Below are 23,414 nucleotides of genomic sequence, written 5' to 3' on the forward strand. Positions count from 1 at the left end.
GGGTGATGGAGGGCACGGCCCACTCCTCACCTGGGGGCTTACCCTGGGGACTCGGGGAAGGGGCTCCTCTCTTCACTTCTTCCTTGGGCTTCCACAGCATGGTGAGGAGTTTGCCTGCCCGTTGGCCTGGCTCCCTTCATGAGGGCTTCTGGAATTCAGCCAGTTCAGCGAGTCCTTTCCTACAGACTCCGAACTGGAGGTCCCAGAACAGTGCACTGAAGACATTTTACTTTGAAAATCTCCTGGCAGATCCTTTTGTTTTGCTTTGCAAGTTCTTGTTGAATTTTGAAAGACCTGAATGCCACTTGTTGTCTGTAGAATTATTGAAGGTTTACAGTGGTTTGTTCTAAGTAGGAAATTGTTACAATATATCCAAAGAACTAGTAACATGAGCTTGTTTCAGAGGTCAGCCACCATGCTTTCTTGACATTTCCTTCAGAGCCTGTGAACCAAAAGTTTTGTTACTGTTTTTGAGAATGAAACAAAGCACTGCAGAGAAGGTTGCTCTTGGCATGTGTCATGATCTAACATGATCTGGGGGCAAAGGAGGTGGTGGTCCTTCAGTAACTAGTCACAAAGTATTGAGAAAGGTTAGAAAGTCATGTTGTGTGGAACTCCATGAGGACCTAGTATCCACCTGGTCTGGACCACAACAGCCTCAGGGAGGTTAGATGACCTCAGGTGGAGCAGAAAGTCCTTGAGAGAGACCCTGCCAATCCCCTACATGCACAGTTTGGTCTAAATAGAGATTTTACCTTAATGAGGAGAAGAGATTATGAAGTGTCTTGCTCAGTACCTTGCAGGGTCTGGTTGCTTGGTACAGGGAACAGCTTTCCTCCTGGTAGGGGGAGGACAGGAGGAACACGGAACCACAACCCTTGGGGCTGACCTTCTCTTGGCGGCAGTCCCGCATCCTCAGCTGCTTGAGCAGAGCTGGGGCCAGGCGCCCTGCTGAGTGCCTGGGAGGCTCTGCTGTCCAACACCTTGCCTGGGTTTGAAATAGGGGGACCAACTCTCCCCATTTTAGCACCCAAATTCCTGCATCCCAGGGACAGCAGTAGAGTTGGGCAGCCATGAGCTTCTAGGAACTATTTCTGAGGCTTCCTGAAGCCTTTCCTTTTGTCTTGATGCCATCCTGTGCTATCTGCCCGAGCATCTGTGTACCTACAGGGCACTTAACACAGCCTGGGCGGAGGTCTTCACCTTTCTTCATTCTCTACCCTACAGACGGTCAGTTTCTTAAGGTAGACAGTGGGTCTTTCATCTTTCTATTCCAGTAATAACTTGCAAGCAGAAGGTGTTCCTTAAATCTTTACTAAAGGTTTAAATGGGCAAAGTGGCTACAGGTGTGGGTGTTCCCAAACACACTTGTTTTGTTTCTATAGTTGATTATTTTAGGGGTAGACATTTAATTCTTTCTTTTTAATTTCTTTTTCATTTATCCTTGCAGACTCCACATAAAGGGCTCAAAACGTCTTGTTCAGTGGTTAAAAGCTGTTCACAGGGATGACTGGAACCCACTAAGCATTCTTTCATCTGTAGTGAATGTTTCACCAAAAAAAGCTCTTGGAAAGGCTGGAGGGTCAGTACTACATGCTCAAGCCATGGCCGTGCCCTCCATCTACCACCTGACTGAGAAGGGGGGGCCGAAGGCCACAGCCACCCCAGGAGAAAGGACATCAGGAAGGCCTTCTGGGGCCTGAGGAACATGCCAGTGAAGCAGATGGGAAAGGACCTGCAGGTTCATCGTTGTCCTCGAGGGAAAACCTGCGGGCCCAGCCGGGGTCCCGCAAGTTGAAACGAACACCCAGGGCTGCCCAGGAAGCCGCCAGTCGGGAGCACGTGCAGAGTCTCTGGAAGGAACTGCAGGAGACAGTGTGGCCTCCACAGCGTCAGGCAGCCAGGGAGATGCAAACACGTCTGCTATAGATGCTGGGGATGAGACCCCCCCTCTTCCCTGCCAGGGCCTCTTAGGTAAGAGTGGCATTTCCGTGGGTGACTTTATCCCCCAGGATCTGGGGTGTGCAGATTTATTGGCTGACAACCTTCTTACAGTTTCTTCTCAGAACACAGTCGAGAGATGCCATCTGTCCCCCGAGAGGCTATTGACTGAAAGAGGCTGAAGAGAGATGTGGAGCCCAGCTGCAGAGGGACCAGCCTTGAGCCTGACGAGGGCTTGGCCCAGACCCCCAAGTTCAACATTCACAATGATGCCTCAGAAACCCTCCCAGAGCCCCTCCACCCTCCAACAGATGTCACCTTAAAGCCAGACACAGAAGATGTGCAGGGCGAGCACAGCGACACCAGCCCCACGTCCCTCAGCGGGGTCATCCTGTCAACACTGGGGGCCCAATCACTGCTCGACTAGCTTCACTCCTACTGCTTCTGCTCCCGGGGGAACAGGAGCACGGGTGCCGCCTGCGGGAGCAGGTGGGGAAGAACGGCGAGCTGAAGAGGGACAGCCGCCGACAGCCAGGTGCACACGCTGCAGGAGGAGCTGGACGAGCTGAAGGGAGGGGCTCCCTAACTGAGCAGCCTGCTGCCCCCCGCCGAGGTCAGTCCTGGGGCTCGGGGCTCCCCCACTGCCTGCTCATCATGAGGGGTTTCCTGCTCCGCAGCAGATGTCCCCTGAACACTTCTGTGTGCAGCACACCTGCTGCTGTCCTGGGAGAAGGCTCTGCTGGTAGCCGCCCCTCGCACACAGGGAGCCCAGGCTGCAGAGCTCACCCCGCTGGCTCTAGGGCGCTCGAGAGGCAGCGGTAGTTGTTGGAGTTTAGCAGGTGGGGAAGGAGGCATTGCAGGTCAGCTGGGAAAGCCACACCTACCCAATGAATGGTGCCTGGACGGTTGGTTTTCCACTTAAACAGGAGAAAAGCAGCTTCTGTAGCATCCCTCACACAAATGTAAATTCCAAAGAGTTAGGATCTAAATGTGAAATAAAATCGACATAGTAAACTATTAGAAAAGTTACAGGAGACTCTTAAAGTTGTGGAGAGGTTCTTTCCATTCATGTTTTAATGAATATCCTTGAACTGAAGTCATTTTGAACATTTTAATAATTTCTTTAAAATTTGAAACATCTTTTTGAGTAGAATACATTTTCTTTTATAAAAATTAAAACACTAGAGAAATACATAAGCTAAGAAGTGGTAAAAACTCCTATTTCTCACCTACCTCCCAACTTTTATTCCTTGTTGGTAGTAAAATTTCGTGTGTAATCTCCTCCACTGTTCCCTGTGCTTTACATGCATATTTCTCCACCTGTATGGATAGGTTGGATATATTTTTGGTGTGTTTATTGGCTATGTTTCTGATTTTCCCACTCTTTTACAATTTAGTAGTTGTAAACTTTGGTTTCTCGATATTCCTTACATATTGAGGGTACTATCTTTTGCCTGTTATACATCTATGGAGAACATTTCCCTACCACATTGTTCATTTAATCTGGATCAGTGCTTGTCTTCTCAGATGTCAGTAACACTTCAGGTGGGAAATGGCTCTATGTGACAGGCTGTTCAAGACCTCCAGGACCCCCAGGGCAACAACCATTAGGACAACACAAAACAAGAAACAAAACCCATCCCGCGTGTTTCCAGGTGCATTCTGGGGGAAGGACAGCTCCAGTTGAGGACCACTGATGCCTTGGTCAGAGTTATCCCCTATGATCTCCTATCACGTTAAAGCTGTTTCTGTTGTATGTCGTACCTGATGGTACAGTTTGGTGCCTTTGTCTGTTCCTCTTGGTCAGACTGCGCAAGGTGTCTCACTGTTACAGGTCTTTCCGGAGAGCCAGCCCTTAACTCCATTGCTTAGGTCTACATTGTTGTTCCTGCCTCATGAATCCTCACTTCATTCTGCTGTTGTTGGTTTCATTGTGGTGGTGTTCTGGCTCCTGGAGGGAAGTGCTCAGCTTCTTCATGTAGAGTTGATATTCTCTGATACCTGCAGTGGAGGTTGTGTCACTTTTTCTGTCCCTTAGTCTCCACGCCATGGATTTACCTCATGCTGCTCTCATTGCTGTTCATTTCTAAAGAGTTTGTCCTGTCTGTCTAGATCCCCTCTGTAACCTGAGAGATTTAGAAGGGTGTGGACAGATTTTCAGGTGGATAGGTTGGGGGACGGGAGCCAATATTTTGTGATTATTTTTTACTTTTATTGCTTTAAGTTCCGGTAATATGGTCACTTGTAGATTTCTGCTTTTTGGACTCCTTAGAGATTTCATTGTGGCTTAGCACACAGTCCATTGTGGTGATTGTTCCATTGTGGTTTGAGGAGAATGTTTCCTCACCAATAGTTCCTTATGTTGTTGTCCCTCAGGCTTAGGCCAGATCTAGCTTTTTTGTGTTTGTCAACAGATCTGTTTCCTAACTTACTGTATCACTTGACCTGTGGATTTCTAAGAGAGGTAAGGTAGGTTTCCCTGTGATTCTTGAGGTGCCTGTGTCTTCTTGTTTGTCCAGTTTTGCTTTATGTTTCAAGACCATATTGTTAGGTGCATAAGTGTCCCTGACAGTTATCAACACAGAAAACCCCTGTTTCTCCCATTTAAAGTCTTATTTCTTTATCTCCTTATTTTCAACCATATTATATACCTTTATTTTATAATTATATTTTAACTCAACTTGAGAGCCTTCATGTTTTTCTAGAGCAATTTGATCCATTTACAATTATGATTATTGATAAATTGGAATTTGAGTCTACCCTTTAATTTAATTTTTAATTTGTTAGGCTTTCTCATGACTTTTCTCTTCTTCTAGTGGGTGTCTTTCAGCTTTTAGGAACAACGATTTCTGCTTCTCTTTCTGTAAATGCTTAGAGTTGATCAGTTCCTGTGTTCTACACTCCCAACTCATCACCTTTCACTCCCCAGCTTGAGAAGGGCTGATCCCAGTTCTGTGTTCTTATTTTCCCCATCATACAACCATGATTGGATGTAAGTATACGTTTTATTGGTTACTTTGTTCACCACTATTTGTTGTATCCAAAGTTTTCCTCTTTCTTGGAAATATTTGATGCTATTTGGGAACTCATATGACAGTAAAATTTTGAGAGGAATCGAGTCTGAGATACTCCTTAGGTGCTGATGCTGGGGAGCTAGCACCTAAGCTCTTAAAGTTGCATCGGTATGTCTGCAGAGTCAGGATGAGGTCAGAGATGTTTAAAACCATGGAATTGAATGAGGTTTCCTGGAGACACTGCAGCTGTGGAAGGGACCAGGGCCCCACCTAGGAACAGGCAGAGTTTGCAGAGGTGCAGCTGAAGAGGGTTCAGGAAATGAGACTGAAACAGTGGAGCACGGAGTCGCAAGAGTCACAAGGGGAAAAGGGTATTGCAGAAAGGAGGGGTGCTCAGCTGGGTGGGATACAGCTATGATCAGAATGGAGAAATGATGGCTGGATTTGGCCTCTTGGGATCATGAGTGACATCAGTCTCCTTGAGAGGATGGAAATGGAACTGGGTCTGGAGTGGGGGAAGGGGGCCATTGGAGGGCTGTAGGGATGACGCATTTTACTTAAGAGGTTTAGCCATGAAGGGGAGTCGGGAAAGTGGACAGTAGCCAAAAGGGAGCATGTGTCCAAGGGAGAGTTTGTTTGTAAGGTGAAGATGAGTTAACAGTTGCTGCACCTAGGACAGGATGGATAGGAGGAGGCTGAGGGCCCGTGAGGAGCGTGCTGGGCCCTGAGGAGGTGCAGGGCTGGCCCCCGCTGCCTGGGAGTTGCAGAGAGCAAGAGGACAGATGTGCTGGTGGAAAGGGCGCCCTGCGCCTCTGCTCCTGTATTCCTGGAGCATGAGGTGGACAGTGGCTGGGAGTGGAGGGGCGATGCAGGAGGTATTAGATGAGCGGCAGGGGGAGGAGGGGGAAGGGGAGAGGGTGCCCTGGCTGGGTCTCCATGGCCCACACGGAGCTCCCCACTGGGGTCCCCGGTCACCAGCTGCTGTCTCTCTTTGATGTCTTCCTCAAAATGTCGGCTCTCTTGATGGTTCCCTGGGCTATTATGAATTTGTTCATCAATGAAAGAATCTTTGGGTCATTTTTTTAGGGATTTTATGTCAAAGGGGCTCTACATGTGTTTATTCAATCCATCAGCTTTACCCAATCCCTTTGTTTTTGGACAGGTTCCATACAACAAAGGAGCCAGGCCAGTGGCCTGCAGGTTTCAGGGATCAGGAAGTTTGCCCTCCAGAAAGCCAGTGCTGATTGGCATTCTCACATGACGTGGTGCTGTCTCCATGAGCCTGCTCTAAGTGTGGTTGTCACGACGTTGTAAATCCTAGGGCAGTCCTATCAGGGCCCATCATTAACATTTCTGTGACCAGTGAGGGCGAACATTTTTCCGTGTTCATTATTTGTCATTTCCCTGACTGTGCTGTCTCCTGCCTTCCTCACTGAGCTCCGAACCTTCCTGATGGAACCAGGACGTTCACTCTCTATCCAGTGTGATTGCACGTTCCCTCAGTGTGCCCCTTGAGTACTTGCTTCAAAAATATCTGTTTTCTTCACATTCTTTGATTCCTTCTTCATATAATCTAGATTTCATCTGGGGCTTTAAATATGTTTTATTGTGGAAAACATTGAACATACACAAATTAAAGAGATAATAGTGATAGCCCCCCATGTCCCTGTTACCCAGCTTCAACATTTATCAGTATTCTGATATTTTTGTTTCCTCTATATTTCTACCCACTCCCTATCTTCCATTGATTAATTTTTAATTAATAGATTCTTTTTTAGGAAAGTTTTAGATGGACAGAGAAATTCAGCTCATAGTGCAGAGCATTTCTCCCTCCTCCCCTGCAGTTTCCCCTACTGTTAACATCTTGCATGACCACCTGTGTTAGTGCAGTTCATTCCTTACAAGTGAGGAGCTGATGTGTTCGTAACCAAGTCCGTGGTTTACATTAAGGTTCACTGTCTCACTGTCATGTACTTGGATTTTGACAAATGCATAATCTCATGTATCCACCATGACAGTATCCTACAGAAGAGTTGGATTGCCCTAAAATCTCTGCGCTCTGCCTCTTCATCCCTTGCCTTCCAACTCCTGGCAACACTGATCTTTATACTGTTTCTATAGTTTTGCCTTGTCTAGAATGTCGTGTAATTGGAATATATGAAAACTATGGAACAGAGTATATAGCCTTCTCCAGTTGGGTTCTTTCACTTAGCAATATGTATTTAAGGGTCCACTATGTCTTTTTGTGGCTTGATAGCTAATTTCTTTCTTTTTTCCTTTTTGTATATTGAGTTAAAATATACATAACAAAAAGTGTGACATCTTAACCATTTTTAAGTGTATACTTCAGTGGCATTAAAGACATTTACGCTGTTGCACAGTTATCACCACCATTCATCCCCATAACTCTTATAAATGTGAAACTCTATACCTATTAAACAATAACTCTCCCTTCTCCCCTCCCCCCAGCCCTTGGCAGCCACCATTCCACTTTCCATCTCTGTGATTTTGACTATTCTCAGTTCCTCATGTTAGTGGAATCATACAGTATTTTTCTCTTTGTGACTGGCTTATTTCTGTTAACATAATGTCCCCAAGGTTAATCCACGTGTAGCATATTGTAGAATTTGCTTCCTTTGTAATGCTGAATAATATTCTGTTGTATGGATATACTACATTTTGTGTATCCATTCATGTGTCAGTGGACACTGTGGTGGCTTCCACGTTTTAGCTATTGTGAATAATACTGCTATAAACATGGGTGTACAAATATCTCTTCAAGGCTCTGCTTTCAGAAGTTTTGGGTGTATATCCAGACGTGGAATTGCTGGATCATGTGATAATTCTATGTTCAAGTTTTTGAGGAACATCCATACTGTTTTCCATAGCGGCTGCACCATTTTACATTCCTATCAACAGTGTACACGGGTTCCCTTTTCACCACATCCTGTCCAACACTTGTTTTCTGTCTTTCCTGTAGCACTCATCTTAGTAGGTGTGAGATGGTGTCTCATTGTGGTTTTGATTTGCATTTCCCTAATGATTAGTGGTGTTGAGCGTCTTTTCATGTGTTTATATGCCATTCATAAGTCTTTGGAGAACTGTCTCTTCAAGTCCTTTGCCCATATTTGAATTGGCTTGTTTTTTTGTTGTTTAGTTTTAGGAGATCTCTGTATATTGCGGATACCAGTCTCTTGTCAGAAATATGACTTGCAAATGTTTTCTCCTACTCTGTGCGTTGCCCTTTTACTCTATGGACAGTGCCTTTTGATGTACCAACTTATACAATTTTCATGGAGTCCAATTTGTCAGTTGTTTTTCTTTTGTTACCTGTGCCTTTGGTGTCATATCCAAGAAATCATTGGCAAGTCTGGTGTCATAAAGATTTTGTCCTGTTTTCTTCTAAGAGCTTTCTCATTTTAGGTCTTACATTTATATCCTTGAGTTAATTTTTGTATATGGTGTTGGATGAGGGTCCAAGTTCATTCTTTAGCATGTGGATATCCAGTTTTCCCAGTACCATTTGTTGACAAGAAACCTTTCTCTATGGCATGGTCTTGGCACCCTTGTCAAAAATCACTTGACCATATATGTGAGGGTTTATTTCTGGGCTTGCTGTTCTATGCCATTGGTCTCTATGTCTGTGTTTATGCCAATACCATACTGTTGATTGCTGTGGCTTCGTAGTAAGTTTTGAAATCAGGAAATGTGAATCCTCCAGTTTTGTTCTTTTTCAGGATTGTTTTAGCTATTCTGAGTCCCTTGAGATTCCATGTGAATTTTACGACGAGTTTTTCTATTTCTGCAAAAAACATCATTAGGATTTGGATAGGGATTACATTGACTCTGTAGACTGCTTTGGGTAATATTGACACTTTACCAATAGTAAGCCTTCCAATCCATGAATATGGGATGTGTGTCCATTTATGTATGTCTTCTTTTTTTTTTTTTAATTTTTTGTTTATTGCAATAACATTGGTTTATAACATTGTAAAAATTTCAGGTGTACATCATTATACTTCTATTTCTGCATAGATTACATCATGTTCACCACCAAAATACTAATTACAACCCATCACCAGACACATGTACCGAATTATCTCTTTCACCCTCCTCCCTCTCCCCTTCCGCTCTGGTAACCACTAATCCAATCTCTGCATATGTATGTTTTCTTTAATTTCTTTCTGAAGTGTTTTCTAGTTTTTATGGTGCAAGCCTTTCACCTCCTTGGTTAAGTTAATTCTTAAGCATGTTATTCTTTCTGATATAAATGAATTGTTTTTGTAATTTCCTTTTCAGAGAACTCCTGGTTCATGTATAGAAATGCAACTGATTTTTGTGTACTGACTTTGTGTCCTCCTACTTTCCTGAATTAATCTGTTAGATCAAACGGCTTTTTGCGGAGTCTTAAAGATTTTCTACATATGAGATGATATCATCGTCAGAGACCATTTTACTGCTTTCTTTCCAATTTGGATGCCTTTTATTTATTTATTTTTATTGCCTCATGGTTCTGGCTTGAACTTTCAGTACTGTGTTGAATAGAAGTGGTGAAAGTGGGCATCCTTGCCTTGTTCCTGATCTTAGGAAAAGCTTTCAGTCTTCCATCACTGAGTTTTGTGTTTGCTGTGTGTTTTTCCTCCTATTCCTTGTTTCCTGAGTGTTTTATCATGAAACGGTGTTGAATTTTGTCAAATGGTTTTTCTGCATCAATCGAGATGGTCATGTTTTTTCCCCTTCATTTTCTTGATGTTGCATATTACATTGATCGATTTTTGTATGTTAAACTACCCTTGTATATCAGGAATAAATTTCACTTGGTGGTAGTGTATAATTCTTTTAATATGTTGTTGAATTTAGATGGTTAGTATTTTGTTGAGGATTTTTGCATCTATGTTCATCGGGGTAATGGTCTGTAATTTTATTTTCTTTTAGTGTCCTTGTCTAGTGTTGGTATCAGGGTAATGCTGGCGTCGTAAAATGAGTTTGGAAGTGTTCTTTCCTTTTCAATATTTGACAGAGTGTAAGAAGGCTTGTTTTTAAAGCTTCTTTATATGTTTGGTAGAATTCACCAGTGCAGTCATATGGTCCTGGGTTTTAATTTGTTGAGAGATTTTTCTTTTTAGATTTCTTGAAATATTAGTGACATATAACACATGTAAGTTTTAGGTGTTCAAGATGATGATTTGTGAAGGGATTACCACAATACAGTGAGTTAGCACCTCCATTCCCTCACATAATTAACTTGTTTTTTCTAGTGATCACTTTTAAGATCTACTCTCTTAACAACTTTCAAGTCTATAATATATTATTGTTAATTATGGTCACCATGCTGTACATTAGATCCCCAAAACTTATTGATTTTACAGATAGAAATTTGTGCACTTTGACTTACATTTCCCCCTTTCCCCCACGCCCAAGGTCCTGGCAAACACCATTCTAACCTCTATTCCTTTGAGTTGGGCTTTTTTAGATTTCACGTGAGTGAGAATATATAGTATTTGTCTTTGTCTGTCTGACTTATATCACTTAGCGCAATGCCTCAAGTTCCATCTGTGTTGTTACAAAATGCAGGATTTCATTCTCTTGCATGGCTAAATAATATTCCATTATATATTTCTTGCATATATACATATGTCTGACATTTTCTTTATCTATTTATCCATTGATGGACACATGGATTGTGTCCACGTTCTCAGTTTGTGATTAATGCTGCAATGAACATAGGGGTGCAGAAATCTCTTCAGAATAGTGACTTCATTTCCTTTGGATATACAACCAGAAGGGGAATTGCTCATTTATATAGTATTTCTCTTTGTATTTTTTTGAGAAAATTCCATATTTTTTCCATAGTGACTGTAGCAATTTACATTCATACCAACAGTGCACAGTGTTCTCTTTTCTACACAGCCTCGTCAACACTTGTTGTGTGTTGTCTCTTTGAAAATAACCATTCTAGCAGATGTGAGGTGATATCTCATTGTAGTTTTGATTTTATTTCCCTGATGATGAGTGATTACGAGCATCTTCTCATGTACCTGTTAACCATTTTTATGTCTTCTTTGGAAAAGTGTTCAGGTCCTTTGACCATTTTCATATTGTTTTGTTGGTTTCTTTGCTGTTGAGTTGTAAGAGTTTCTTATATACTGTGGATATTAACCCCTTTAGTTTGCCAATTATTTTATTTGCTGTCCAGAAGATTTTTAGATTGATGTCATCTCACTTGTTAAGTTTTACATTTGTTGTTTGCACTTTTGATGTTATATCCAAAAAAATCATTGTCAAAACGAGTTTCTTGGGGCTGTTTTCTCTATATTTTCTTCTAGTTGTTTTATATTTGGTGTCTTCCATTTAAGTCTTTAGTTCAATTTGGGATTATTTATAGAGTGGTGTAAAATAGGGGTCCAATTTCAGTTTTCTGCATGTGGTTATCCAGTTTTCCCAACACCATTTATTGTACAAACTATCTGTTCCCCATGGAGTCTTCTTAGCTGACTAGTCAAGTGTTAGCAAAATGTATGTGTGTGGTTTTATTTCTGGGCCTTTGATTCTGTTTTATTGGTCTATATGTCTCTTTTTATACCTGTATCATTACCGTTTTTATTACTATAGATTTGTAATAAAATTTGAAATCAGGAATGTGATGCCTTCAGCTTTTTCTTTCTCAGAGTTGCTTTGGTTATTGGAGGTCTTTTGTGGATCCATATGAATGTTAGGATTGCTTGTCCTATTTCTGTGAAAAATGTCATGGGAATTTTAATAGGAATTGCATTGAATCTTGAGATGGCATTGGGTAGCATGGACATTTTAACAATATTAATTCTTCTGATCCACGAACATAAGATATCTTTTCATTTCTTTGTGTCTTTGGTTTCTTTCATCAATGTCTTATACTTGTCAGTGTCTAGATCTTTCACCTTCTTGGTTAAATTTATTTATGAGTATTTTACTGTTTTTGATGCTATTGTAAATAGGAATTTTTTCTTTATATCTTTTTTAGGTAGTTCATTGTTAGTGTACAGAAAGGCAACAGATTTCTATATGTTGATTTTGTCTCCTGCAGCTTGACTGAATTCGTTTATTAGTCCTAACAGTTTGGGGGGGAATCCTTAGGTATTTCTCTATATAAAATCATACCGTCTGCAAACAGAGACCACTTTGACTCTTCATTTCCAATTTAGAAGTATCTTATTTCTTTTCATTGCCAAATGTCTCTGGGTGAGACTTGCAGCAGTATGTTGAAGAGTGGTGTTGTGACTGGGCACCCTTGTCTTGTTCTTTGTCTTAGCAAGAAAGCTTTCAACCTTTCACTATTCAATATGATGTTAGCTGTGGGTTTTGTTATGTAAACCTTTTCTTTTGTTCAGGTATGTTCTTTCTGTAACACTTTATTGAGAGTTTTTATCATGAAGGGCTGTTGAATTATGTCAAACTGCTTTTTCTGCATCGATTGAGATTATTTTGTGATTTTTATCATTCATTCTATTAATGTGGTTTATCACATTCATTGATTTGCATCATGTTGAATTTGATCATGTTGTATGATCTTTTTTTGAGTTCAGATAGTTTTGTTATAATGTGTCTTGGAGAAGAAAGTTTTAGTTTGAAATTTTAGGTTGACAGATTGGCTTCAGGACCTTGGATGTGTAAATCTCTCTCCAGATTTGGGAAGGTGTCAGCTGATATTTTGTTTAAGTAAACACTTTTTTCCTTTCTCCCTGTCTTCTCCTCTGGTACTTTAATAATGCTTATCTATTTCTTTTCCTGGTATCCCATAATTCACACTGCCTTTCCCTGTTCCTATCCATTCCCATTTTTCTTTTTGCTTCTTTGACTGGATGATTACAAATGACACATCTCCTAGTTCACTAATTATTTCTTGTACATGGTTGAATCTGATTTCGAAGCTCTCTGTTGACTTCTTCATTTCAGTCATTGTGTTCTTCAACTCTAGGATTTCTGTTTGTTTTCCCTTAATGATTTCTGTTTCTATAATAAACTTCTCACTTGTTCATGCACTGTTTCCTTATTTCATTTAGTAGTCTATCTATGTTTCCTTAGAATTTTACGAATTTCTCAAAGAAGGTTGTTCTGAAGTCTTTGTCACATAGTTCCTATATCTCCATTTCTTGGTCAGTCATTGGAGTTTTATTCTTTTTCTTTGGTGGTGTCATGGGTTTTTGATTATTCATGATCCTTGTGGCCTTCCATTGGTGTCTGCAAATTTGAGGAAGTAGGCACCTCTTCCACTCTTTACAGACTGGCTTTAGCAAACCAAAGCCTTCACAGTCAGCCCATCTAGGGGTCCTGGGTAGGCCATCTAGTAGTGTCCAGGGACAGGCTTGCTGCTGGAGTCCTTGGGCAGCCTGGTACTGGGGTGAGTGGAAAGCTTGGGTCCACAGTATTGTGTCTGGCCCTGGGCACATCTGGGACCCTGAGTTCATGAGTAGCCCCACTGGAGCCTGGTTTGGCAGGTCCTCACTGAGAGCCTGCAGCCACAGGAGTCATCGAAGGCCATGGGAGTTGGCCAGTGCTGGGATGAGCTGAGAGCCTTGGTTCACGGGAGCCTGCCAGGAGCCTGGCGCCATGAGAGACAGCTTGTGCTGGGGTAGGCCAGAAGTCTGGATTCCTGGGAGCATGCTGGGTGCCTGGGGCCACAGGAGCTGCCTGAGGCTGCAGAAGCCAGCAGGCGCTGGCTCAAGGTGGAAGCCTGGGTTCATGTGAACCAGCCAGTGCCTGGTGTCATGGGAGCTGCCTGGGGCCGCCTGAGTCAGCAAGCACCTGGGTGAGCGGGGGGCCTGGTTTTGTGGGAGCCTGCCAGGAACCTGGTTCCATGAGAGCTGTCTACAGCTGCTGGAACTGGTAGGTGGTGTGGTGAGCCATGGGCCTGAGTTCCCAGCAGCCACTGGGGAGCCTGGTGCCATGGAATCTACCTGCGGTTGCTGGATCTAGCAAGTGCTGGAGTGACTTGGGGTCTTGGGGGTGTGGGACCCCACTCGGTGCGCTGGTACAGAAGCTGCCTGTGGCTGTGGGTGCTGCCTGTGGCTGCCTGTAGTGGCAGGAACTTGGGTGAGCCAGGGTCTGGATTCACCAGAGCCCACCAGGAGCCTGGTGCCAAGGACATCACAGGAGCCACCTTGGGCTGTTGAAGATGGCAGCTCCTAGGCTGAGATGGGGGCCTGGGTTCCCAGGAGCCTGGTGGGAGCCTGGTGTCAAGGATGCTGCTTGAGGCCACCAGAGCTGGCATGCTCCAGGGTGAGCCAGGGGCCTGGATTTGCAGAAACTTACAGGGAGCCAGCTAGGTCCACAGAAGTCAGCCTGGGGCTGGGGCAGGCTGGCTAAGGTCAGGCAGAGTGGAGAAGTCCCTTCTCATTGAGAGGTATTTGATTACTGATTCAGTCTGCTTATTTGTTACTGATCTGTTCAAGATTTCTATTTCTTCATTATTCAGCTTTCGTACGTTGTTTCTAGGAATTTATTTTGTCTAGGTTACCCAATTTATGAGTGTACACTAGTTCAGAATAGTCTCTTCTGATCTTTTTCTTTCTGAAGCATCAGTTGTAATGTCTCCTTTTTCATTTCTGATTTAGTTTGAGTCATCCTCTTTGTTTTCCTAGATATTTTATCTAAGGGTTTCTCAATTTTATTTTTTCCAAAACTCAACTTTTCTTTTATTGATCTTCCATACTGTCTTTCATTTTTTTTCCACTCTCCTCTTGGTGACTTCCATCCTTCTGCTAACTTTGGGTTTCATTTTTTCTTTTGTTAATGTTGTGTGTTGTAAGTCAGGTTGTTTCTTTGACATCTTTCTTCTCTTATAATGTACAAGTTTATCACTATAAACTTTCTTCTTAGTACTACTTTTGCTGCATCCTGTAAGTTTTGGTGTGTTTATTGTTTCTTTCTTTTTTTTTTTTTTGGTGAGGAAGATTGGCCCTGTGCTCACATCTGCCAATCCTCTTTTATTTTATTTTATTTTATTTTTTGCTGAGGAAGACTGGCCCTGGGCTAACATCCGTGCCCATCTTCCTCCACTTTATATGGGACGCCACAGCATAGCTTGCCAAGCGGTGCGTCAGTGCACACCCAGGATCTGAGCCAGTGAACCACGGGCTGCCGCAGTGGAGCACACACACTTAACTGCTTGTGCCACCAGGCTGGCCCCTGTTGTTTCTTTTTGTATGTTTTGAGCTATTTTCTAATTTCCCTTTTGATTTCTTCTTTGATCTACCTTTTTTTGTGTGTGAGGAAGATCAACCCTGAGCTAACATCCATGCCCATCTTCTTCCACTTTATGTGGGATGCCACTAAAGCATGGCCTGACAAGCATGCATCGGTGCATGCCCAGGATCCTAACCCGGGCCACCAGCAGCGAAGCACACGCACTTAACCGCTACAGCACGTGTCAGCCCCCGACATACTTTTAAGTTTAAGAGTTTTTGTTGAACTTCCACGTGTTATGAATGTTCCCGTTTTACTTCTGTTATTGACTTCTGGTTTCATGCCATTGTGGTTAGAAAAGTTACTTGGTATTATTTCAGTCTTCTTAATCTTGTTAAGACTTGTTTTGTGACCTAACACGTGATCCGTTCTGGAAAATAGTCTGTGTGCCCATGAGAAGAGTGTGCATTTTGTTGCTGTCCAGTAAAATGTTCTGTGTGTGTCTGATATCTCCATTTAGTATTTAATGTTTTCATGTCTGCTATTTCCTGTTTTCTGTCTGGATATTCTATCCATTGTTAAAAGTGGGTCTTTGAAATCTCCTACTATTTGCAACTCATATAAGTGAGAAGGCTCTTATTTTGAGAATATACAAAGATCCCTTAGAACTCAATTATAAAAGACAAGTCAATGAAACGGGGTAAGCAACTGGAATAGACATGTCTCCAGGAAATATATAGACGGCCAATAAGCACAAGATAGTTGCTCAGTATCATTAATTATTAGGAAAATGCAAATTCAAAGCACAGTGTAATACTATTTCATGCTCAAAATGAAGGCTATATTCAACATAATGGAAAAGAACAAGTGTTAGTAAAGATGTGGAGAAAGGGAAACCCACATACATTACTGGTGGGAAAGTAAAATGATGCAGCCACTGCAGAAAACAACTTGGCATTTTCTAAAATCTTAAACCTAGAATTACCATTGACCTGGAGAGGCCCGTGGTAGATATGTCCAAAAGAACAAACTTGCCCATAGACATTCAAAGCAACATTGTTCACAATGGTCCAAAAGTGGAACAAACCCAAATTTCTATCCAGTTATCACTGCATAAACCAAATGTGGCCTATTCATAATATAGGATATTATAAGCCATAAAAAGGAATTAAGTACTGCTACATACTAGGCCATGGGTGAACCTTGAAACATGTGTGCTCACTGAAGCCATCCACAAAGGCAACAGATAACATGATGCCATTTGAACGAAATGTCCAGAATAGGCAAATCCATAGAGGGAGAAAACAGATGAGTTGTTTCCATGGGCTTGGGTTAACAGAAAATAGAGTGTGAATGAGTATGGGTTTGTTTGGAGGTGTTGAAAATGTTCTGGAATTAGATAGTGGTGATAGCCACACGACATAATCATTGTGCTAAAAGCCACAGAAATGTATACTTTGAAATGCTTAAAACGGTGTATTCTACGTTAAGCAGATTTTCCACATAAAAACTTTGAATTTTTTAAGTTAATCAGGGTATTGGTTAATTTAAAGTTGGTTAGTACATTTAATAAGTGTAATTAATGGAGTTATTAGGGCTAGAGCAGGTTGTAGCCAAGAGAGTAAACATCCAATGAGGGCTATAGTAACAAATCCTATGATTATACAAAAAACAGTCTAAAATCCAGTCCATTTCCATTGTCCCCAACTTGGAGAGATCAGTCATGAAAATAGGTCAGTGATCTCGGAGGCCTTTGGTATCTTTTCAAAGATTTGGGTAATGTTATGCAATATTTTAACCTCTTGAGCCATTTGGTGGAGGTAGGTTTGAACTTCTCTGTTGATGTACACTCAGCAAGTGGTTCTAGGAAAGGCACCAACCCCTCCTTCCTTGGCCGGTATAGACAGTCTAGGGCCAGGCCATTTTCTAAAACCATTTAGGCGAGAGACTCATGAGACTGTTGTTCAAGGGCTAGGATATGTTCTTATGGAGTTGTTGTCCATGTTGTGTTAAGGTTGTTGATACCTCTTAGTTGCCTCAGTTTCCTGATTTTGTGTGGGTAGGGCCACCACACCTGTGCCCAGTCCAGTCAGTCAATCCTAGTAGAACTGAACACCCAGTGCTATAGGACTGACATTGTTTCTATGGGTTGGTGGTAGCCAGTCAGGGCAGGAAACTCAAGGGACCTGCGACCTGAGAGAAGTAAGCTGAGAGAGAAAATAATGCATTGCACAATATAGCCTGGAGAAAGCTGTTCACGGGGTTGGGGAAGAGAGAAGCTCACTGGATGAGAGCCTTGTGATATCAGCCCACAGTAAAACCCAAAAGTGGATGCTCCTGGTGTAAAATATTCCTTAGGTGTCTTGAGGTAAAACCAGTAATTTGCACCCATTCACTGACTACCTGTGCTATATGATTGCAGGGCGTATGGTTAAAGTGTTTGTGGGCCAAGAGCTGTCTGGGCCTGAGCACAAAATCACCAAGGTGGCCTCAAATGCTACCACAAAATGACCCCTCAAGGAGCAGTTGGGGCAGAAAGTGGGGGGAGCATTTTGAAGGAAGCCTGGGGCAAAGATGTTGTTGTTCGATGGAGTTGGCTACAAGTGAGATCTCCGCAGGGTAAGCCCTTCAGCTGGGATACAGTAGGTGATTGGAGGCCAAGTGACAGACCCTGTGACTCCTGATTCCCAGTGTATGGGCAGCCCTCTCAGCCCATTGGGCATAAATGGTGATGGTGTTTGTGAAGCATCTTGATGGCTGTGTGGAAGGTATAGGAGATGTGTGGTGGGAGATGTCATGATCGTGTCGGGAGGAGCTGTGTGTGAGATTACGGTGTTGAAGGGGAAGGACTGGAGGCAGGTGCAGTGGGTGTGTGACCAACAATGGTCGGTGAAAGGACAGCTGAGGTGTAACTGGGGAAATCAGGGACCAGCAGAAGTCATGTGTTTAAAACAAGACACTAGGGCCTGCCCAGTGGCTTAGCGGTTAAGTGAGCACGTTCCGCTACTGGCGGCCCTGGTTCGGATCCTGGGTGTGCACCGACTGGCACACCCAGTCCTTGCAAATTTCCCACATGCATTTTACATGCATTTTCTCTTCTTTTGATGGTCGATGAGTTCTAAGGAAACGGTGAAGTCACAGTGAGGAGGAATTGTGGGTTTCTGCACAACTACCTCTAGGAGTGCCACCCCCTCAACCTGAACAACCACCTGGCACTACTAGAAATGAAACACATCCCATCACCATGGATTGGAAGACTCCTTATTGTGACGATGTCAACATTATCCAAAGAGATCAACAAATCCAGTGCAGTCCTTACCAAAATCCCAAGGACGTTTTGTGCTGAAATAGAAAAAAACCCATCCTAAAATTCTTATGGAATCTCAAGTAAGCCCAGATACCAAAAATAATCTTGAAAGAAGGTACTAAGTTGGAGGACTGATTCTTCCTGATTGAAAACTTACTACAAATCTACAGTATCAAAACTGCATTGTCATAGCATAAAGACAGACATATTGACCAATGGAAACAGAATTGAGAGCCCAGAAATTAACCCTCACCCATGTGATCAAATGATGTTTGACAAGGGTGCCAAGATTATTCAAAGGGGAAAAGCCCTTTCAACAAGTTGTGCTGGAAAATGTGGATATCTACATGCAAAAGAATCAACTTGAACCCTTACCTATCACCATATACAAAGCTTAATTCCCAATAGATCAAAGACCTAAATGTAAGAGCTAAAACTATAATACTCTTAGAAGAAAACATAAGACAAAACTTTACAAGATAGGATTTGGTAATGATTTCATGGATATGACCCCCAAGGAGCAGCCAATAAAATAAGAAAATACACATGCTGGACTTCATGGATATTAAAAAGTTTTGTATCTCAAAAGACATTATCAACAGTAAAAGCACAACTCACAAGATGGGCGACTATTTTTGCAAACCATGTGTCTGACAAGGGCTTAATATCCAGAATAGATAGAGAACTCCTAAACTCAACAACAAAAATCAAACAACCCAAATCAAATTTGAACAAAGTACATGAGTAGACATTTCCTCAAAGAAGATCTGCAAATAACCAATAAACATATGAAAATATGCTCATCATCAGTAATCATTAGGGAAATGCAAATCAGAAACACAGTGAGAGACCACCTCACATTCATCTATCAAAAAAAAAAAAAAAGATGGCATCTATAAAAAAAAAAAAAAGAAGAAGAAGAAGAAAAAGAATAGAACCAGTGTTGGTCAAGATGTGTAGATGTTGGAACCCTTGTGCACTGTCTTGGGAAGATAAAATATATAGTTGTGTAGAAATTAGTATAACAATTCCTAAAAAAAAATTAAAAATATAATTATATAGGACCCAGCAATTCCAATTCTGGGTATATATGCCCCCAAAGAGTTGAAAGCATATTCTTCAAAACATATTTCAACACCCATATTCATAGCATCACTATTCATAATAGCTAAAACATAGAGGCCACCCAAGTATCGTAACTGAGGAAGGGCTCACTGCCCAATGCACCCCTTAGGCCGACCATGAGATACTCGCTCTTGTAGAAGGGAAAAAGCTTTATTACGAGGTTGGCCAGCAGGGAGACAGGAGCCAAAGGTTAAATCCTTCTCCCCAACGGGCAGTTGAAAGGGCTTTTAGGGGCAAAGGAGTGGGTACGGGAGGTTGGGAGTGGTCCTACGCATTTTGCACAAGAAGATGTTCATGTTCTGTCATACATCCCACGTTCAAAAGGCAGTGTCCTTAACATGATTGGCATCGTAGTTCTTTGTCCCCTACGTCATCCTCCAGTCACTTGACTCAAACAGCAGTGACGGTTTGAGTCTTGCCAGCCGTCTTGTGGTCTCACTGGTTCAAACCAGTTGAAACTTGCTCAAGGAGGAAAAACGGAGTTTCTGAAAAACAGCTCATGGCCCAAGACTAGATCCTTAGTAAATATATGGAACGTGGCTTAAGAAAGTAGTCTCCAGGGGACCATTGATAAAAGTCCGGTTGGGGCCCCATTTTATTTTGGGCTTGGTTTTGGGCCCGGCTAGGGTATCTGTCCAGGGATGTATGGATATGCAAAATGTGGTATATACATAAAATGGCATATTATTCATCCTTAACAAAGGAAGGGAATTCTAAGATATGGCACACCATGGATGAATCTTCAGGATATTATTCTAAATGAAATAAGCCAGTCACAAAAATACAACCTTGTGTGATTTCCCTTCTATGACGTTGTTGAAATCGCTAGATTCAGAGAGACAGAAAGTAGAATGGTGTTTGCCAGGGGCTGGGAGGGGGAGGAAGGGGGGGTTATTCATGAATGTGTATAGAGTTTCAGTTTTGTAGGATGGAAAGTCTTCTAAAGATGGATCGTGGTGATGATTGCACAGCAATATTAATGTCTTCAGTACACTTAAAACATACTTAATGTATCTATGGGGCCTGATGACTTGTCCTGGCTGAGCACACGCTTGTGCTGTTGCACATCTTACCCCTCACTGTGCAGTTGGGAAACTGGCCCAGAAAGAGGCAAGTACTGGCCCAGACCATGGGAGGTAGTCCGGGTCCCAAAGACTAGACAGAGCTCCAGCTTCCTTGGCCAAGGTTCCGCCCCTTCCCTCATGTTCCTTTGGCAATGAGAGGCATTAAGATCTTAGAGGATTGCTGCCCACCCCTCTCCATATGGGGTCATTTTCCTCTCCTCATCATCGCATGTGCACAGGCACCCCCACTCACACTGACTTCTCATGTGGGGGCCATGGAGGTGCAGTCAAGAAAGAGCTGACCCGGAGGAAGTGACAAGAGGCAGGAGGGAGAGAGATGGGAGGCAGCTCTCCCAGGGGACCATGGCATTCGTTCTCCTAGATACAAGCCCAGGGGCCTAGAGATGGGCAAAGGAGTCCCTAATGTTCCTAGTTTTCTGCCTGTTCCAGACCCATCCCTGGCCCAGCCTGGGGAACACAGGACTTGGGTCCTGCAGTCCACCTCTGTGGGCTCCCAGAACTGTGATGAGTCCATCCTCCCCTTGTGTAGGCATTGAGAACAGGAGAGAATACCTCAGTGAGGGTCCTCCTGTATAAAATGGAGTGCATCCAGCAGATGACTCCAAGTGTTCCATGCACTCGCAATGTGCCTGTTGGACTAGGTTCTCTGTTGATGACCTACTGTGCTCTGAAACGCTGAGAAGATGCTTTCCACCCACTTGAAATCATTTAGAACTGAGGAGACATGGGGGCATGGGTGGATGAGAACTGGGGATAAGGAAGAAGATGCCAGAGCACTGGACCCCAAGTCTAGAGATGAGGGAGAAGACCAGTTCTTGTTGGATCCTCGGGGTCCTCATCAGGAGGCACGAGAGAGTCATTGTCCTGGTTGAGGTTGGATGCCTCAGGAATGAAGAAGACACCTGGTGGGGGACAGCAAGATGGGGGGAAATGTAGGCTCCCGAGATTCACCCCAGTCTCTCGAAGCCGACAGGTCCTGCTCCTTTACCTCTGGGACCCTGGAGAGCCTCTGCCTTGAGGACATCTGAAGAATGGTTCCTTTCTGTTTGGTGGAGTTTTGGTGAGGGCTGCAGTGCTAGTGCTGGCCACCAGGGGGCGGGCAGCCTCTTGTGTCAGTGGTGGCAAGTTAGATTTTTATTTTAATTGAGATATACTTGATATACAGCACTATGCAAGTTAACATTGCTGTGTGGTACATTTGAAAGTTGCTAAGAAAGTAGATCCTAAAACTTCTCATCACCAGGAAAAAATCTTTTATGTTTGCTTCGTGATTGATGTTAACTAAACTTATTTTGGTAACCATTACATAATATACATATACATCAAGTCCTTTCCTTCTCCTGTAAACCTGGAATTTACACGGTGTCCACTGAACTTTTCTTGACCTCCTGGAGCAGAGAAGAGTCAAGCAGAGGTCTTTCTGGCTGTCCCTCTGCCTCAGAAACAACTTGTACCTCCTATTTCTAGTGTTCATCTCCACAATCACAGTTGGTCAGAAGCAGGGAGAGGGGTGCAAGATCTTCCCATGTACTCATTCAGCAGCTGTGCACTGAGCACTCACCCTGTGCCAGGTGTCCTGGTGGGCCAAAATACAGGATGAAAATGACCAAGTGGTCACTGCCTGCCAGGAGCTCACAGTCTAGAGGGGAAATAGACAAAAGCAAAGACAGGAGCAAGAAAAGAACAAGTGCTGTAGAGAAACATATCAGGGGGCTGTGAGGGGGGCTTGGCGTCACTGGGTAGGAGGGTCTGAAAGGCCTCACTGGGGTGACGTTTGCTGGGACCAGAATGATAAGAGGGAGCCAACCCTGCACGAGTCTGGGAGCAGTGTGTCAGAGAGATGGCACCACTGGTCCTGAGTCTCACAGGCAGAAGTGAGTTTGGCCAGAGGAGGTTAGAAATGTGACCAGTGCAGCTGGAGGGAGGCTGGGAGGAGAGAACAGGAGCTGGGGTGGAAGGTAGGGCCAGGGCCTGGTGGGCTGTGTCAGTTACCTTTCCCTCTCTGACTTCATTGCCCTTAACCTTGCATTTCAAAACTACAAATGTTGACTATCACACAATTTGTGTGGATCAGCAATCAGGCATGTTTCAGCTTGGTGCCTCTGCCTCAGTGAGTTGAACAGGTTGGTGCTGTGGCCTCAACTGAGGCTCAACTGGGGGAGGACTAGCCCCAAAGGTCACTCTCAGCCTTCAGGGTTCAGTTTGGACTGAGAGTCTAAGTTTCTTTCTGTCTGTTGGCCTGGGCACTCCCGTACTTCTCTCCTCTTTAGGCCTCCACATTGGGCAGCCCCAAAACACTGGTATTTGATTCCTCAGTTACAGGGATTCGACAGAGTGTGAGAGAGAGAGAGATGGAACATGAAAGAGGAAGTAAGAGGAAGTGAGAGACTTGTGTAGTTAAAATTTAGACAAGACATTCCATCACTTTGGCTGTTATTATGTTCAGAAGCCAGTTACTAACCACTTAGTGGTTCCACGGCGATGTGTATAACATGGGTGGGGCTTACTGGATACCACTGTGGAGGCTGCCCACCTCATAGGCCAAGATGAGGCACTTGGGTCTCATTCTCCATAAAACAGGAAACAATTGAATGGTTTAATGCCACAGGGTGGCAGTATCTAAATTTCCATTAGTTTCAACCCCCTAATGATGCTGACCTGAAAACGAGGCCAAGTTGGAAGTGACTGTTCCAATATCACATTGCTAGAACCCAGGCCTGTTTTGAGTGGTGTTCTGTGCTACCTGTCACTCCTTCTTGTTATTTTTCCATGTCTAAGTTT

The 23,414-nt window shown here is 43.3% G+C and overlaps 1 protein-coding gene across 1 annotated transcript in view; it reads left to right on the forward strand.

The window, feature by feature from the left end:
- The first annotated feature begins 2,015 nt into the window (after positions 1-2,015).
- Positions 2,016-23,414, forward strand: part of LOC131402214 (ral-GDS-related protein-like) — a 353,959-nt gene continuing 332,560 nt past the window's right edge. The window contains exon 1 of the transcript XR_009218411.1: positions 2,016-2,554. The gene's annotated coding sequence lies outside the window, so the exon portion shown is untranslated. The remainder of the gene's footprint in view (positions 2,555-23,414) is intronic.

This window comes from Diceros bicornis, assembly GCF_020826845.1.
Source record: "Diceros bicornis minor isolate mBicDic1 chromosome 32 unlocalized genomic scaffold, mDicBic1.mat.cur SUPER_32_unloc_2, whole genome shotgun sequence".
Classification (NCBI taxonomy): domain Eukaryota; kingdom Metazoa; phylum Chordata; class Mammalia; order Perissodactyla; family Rhinocerotidae; genus Diceros; species Diceros bicornis.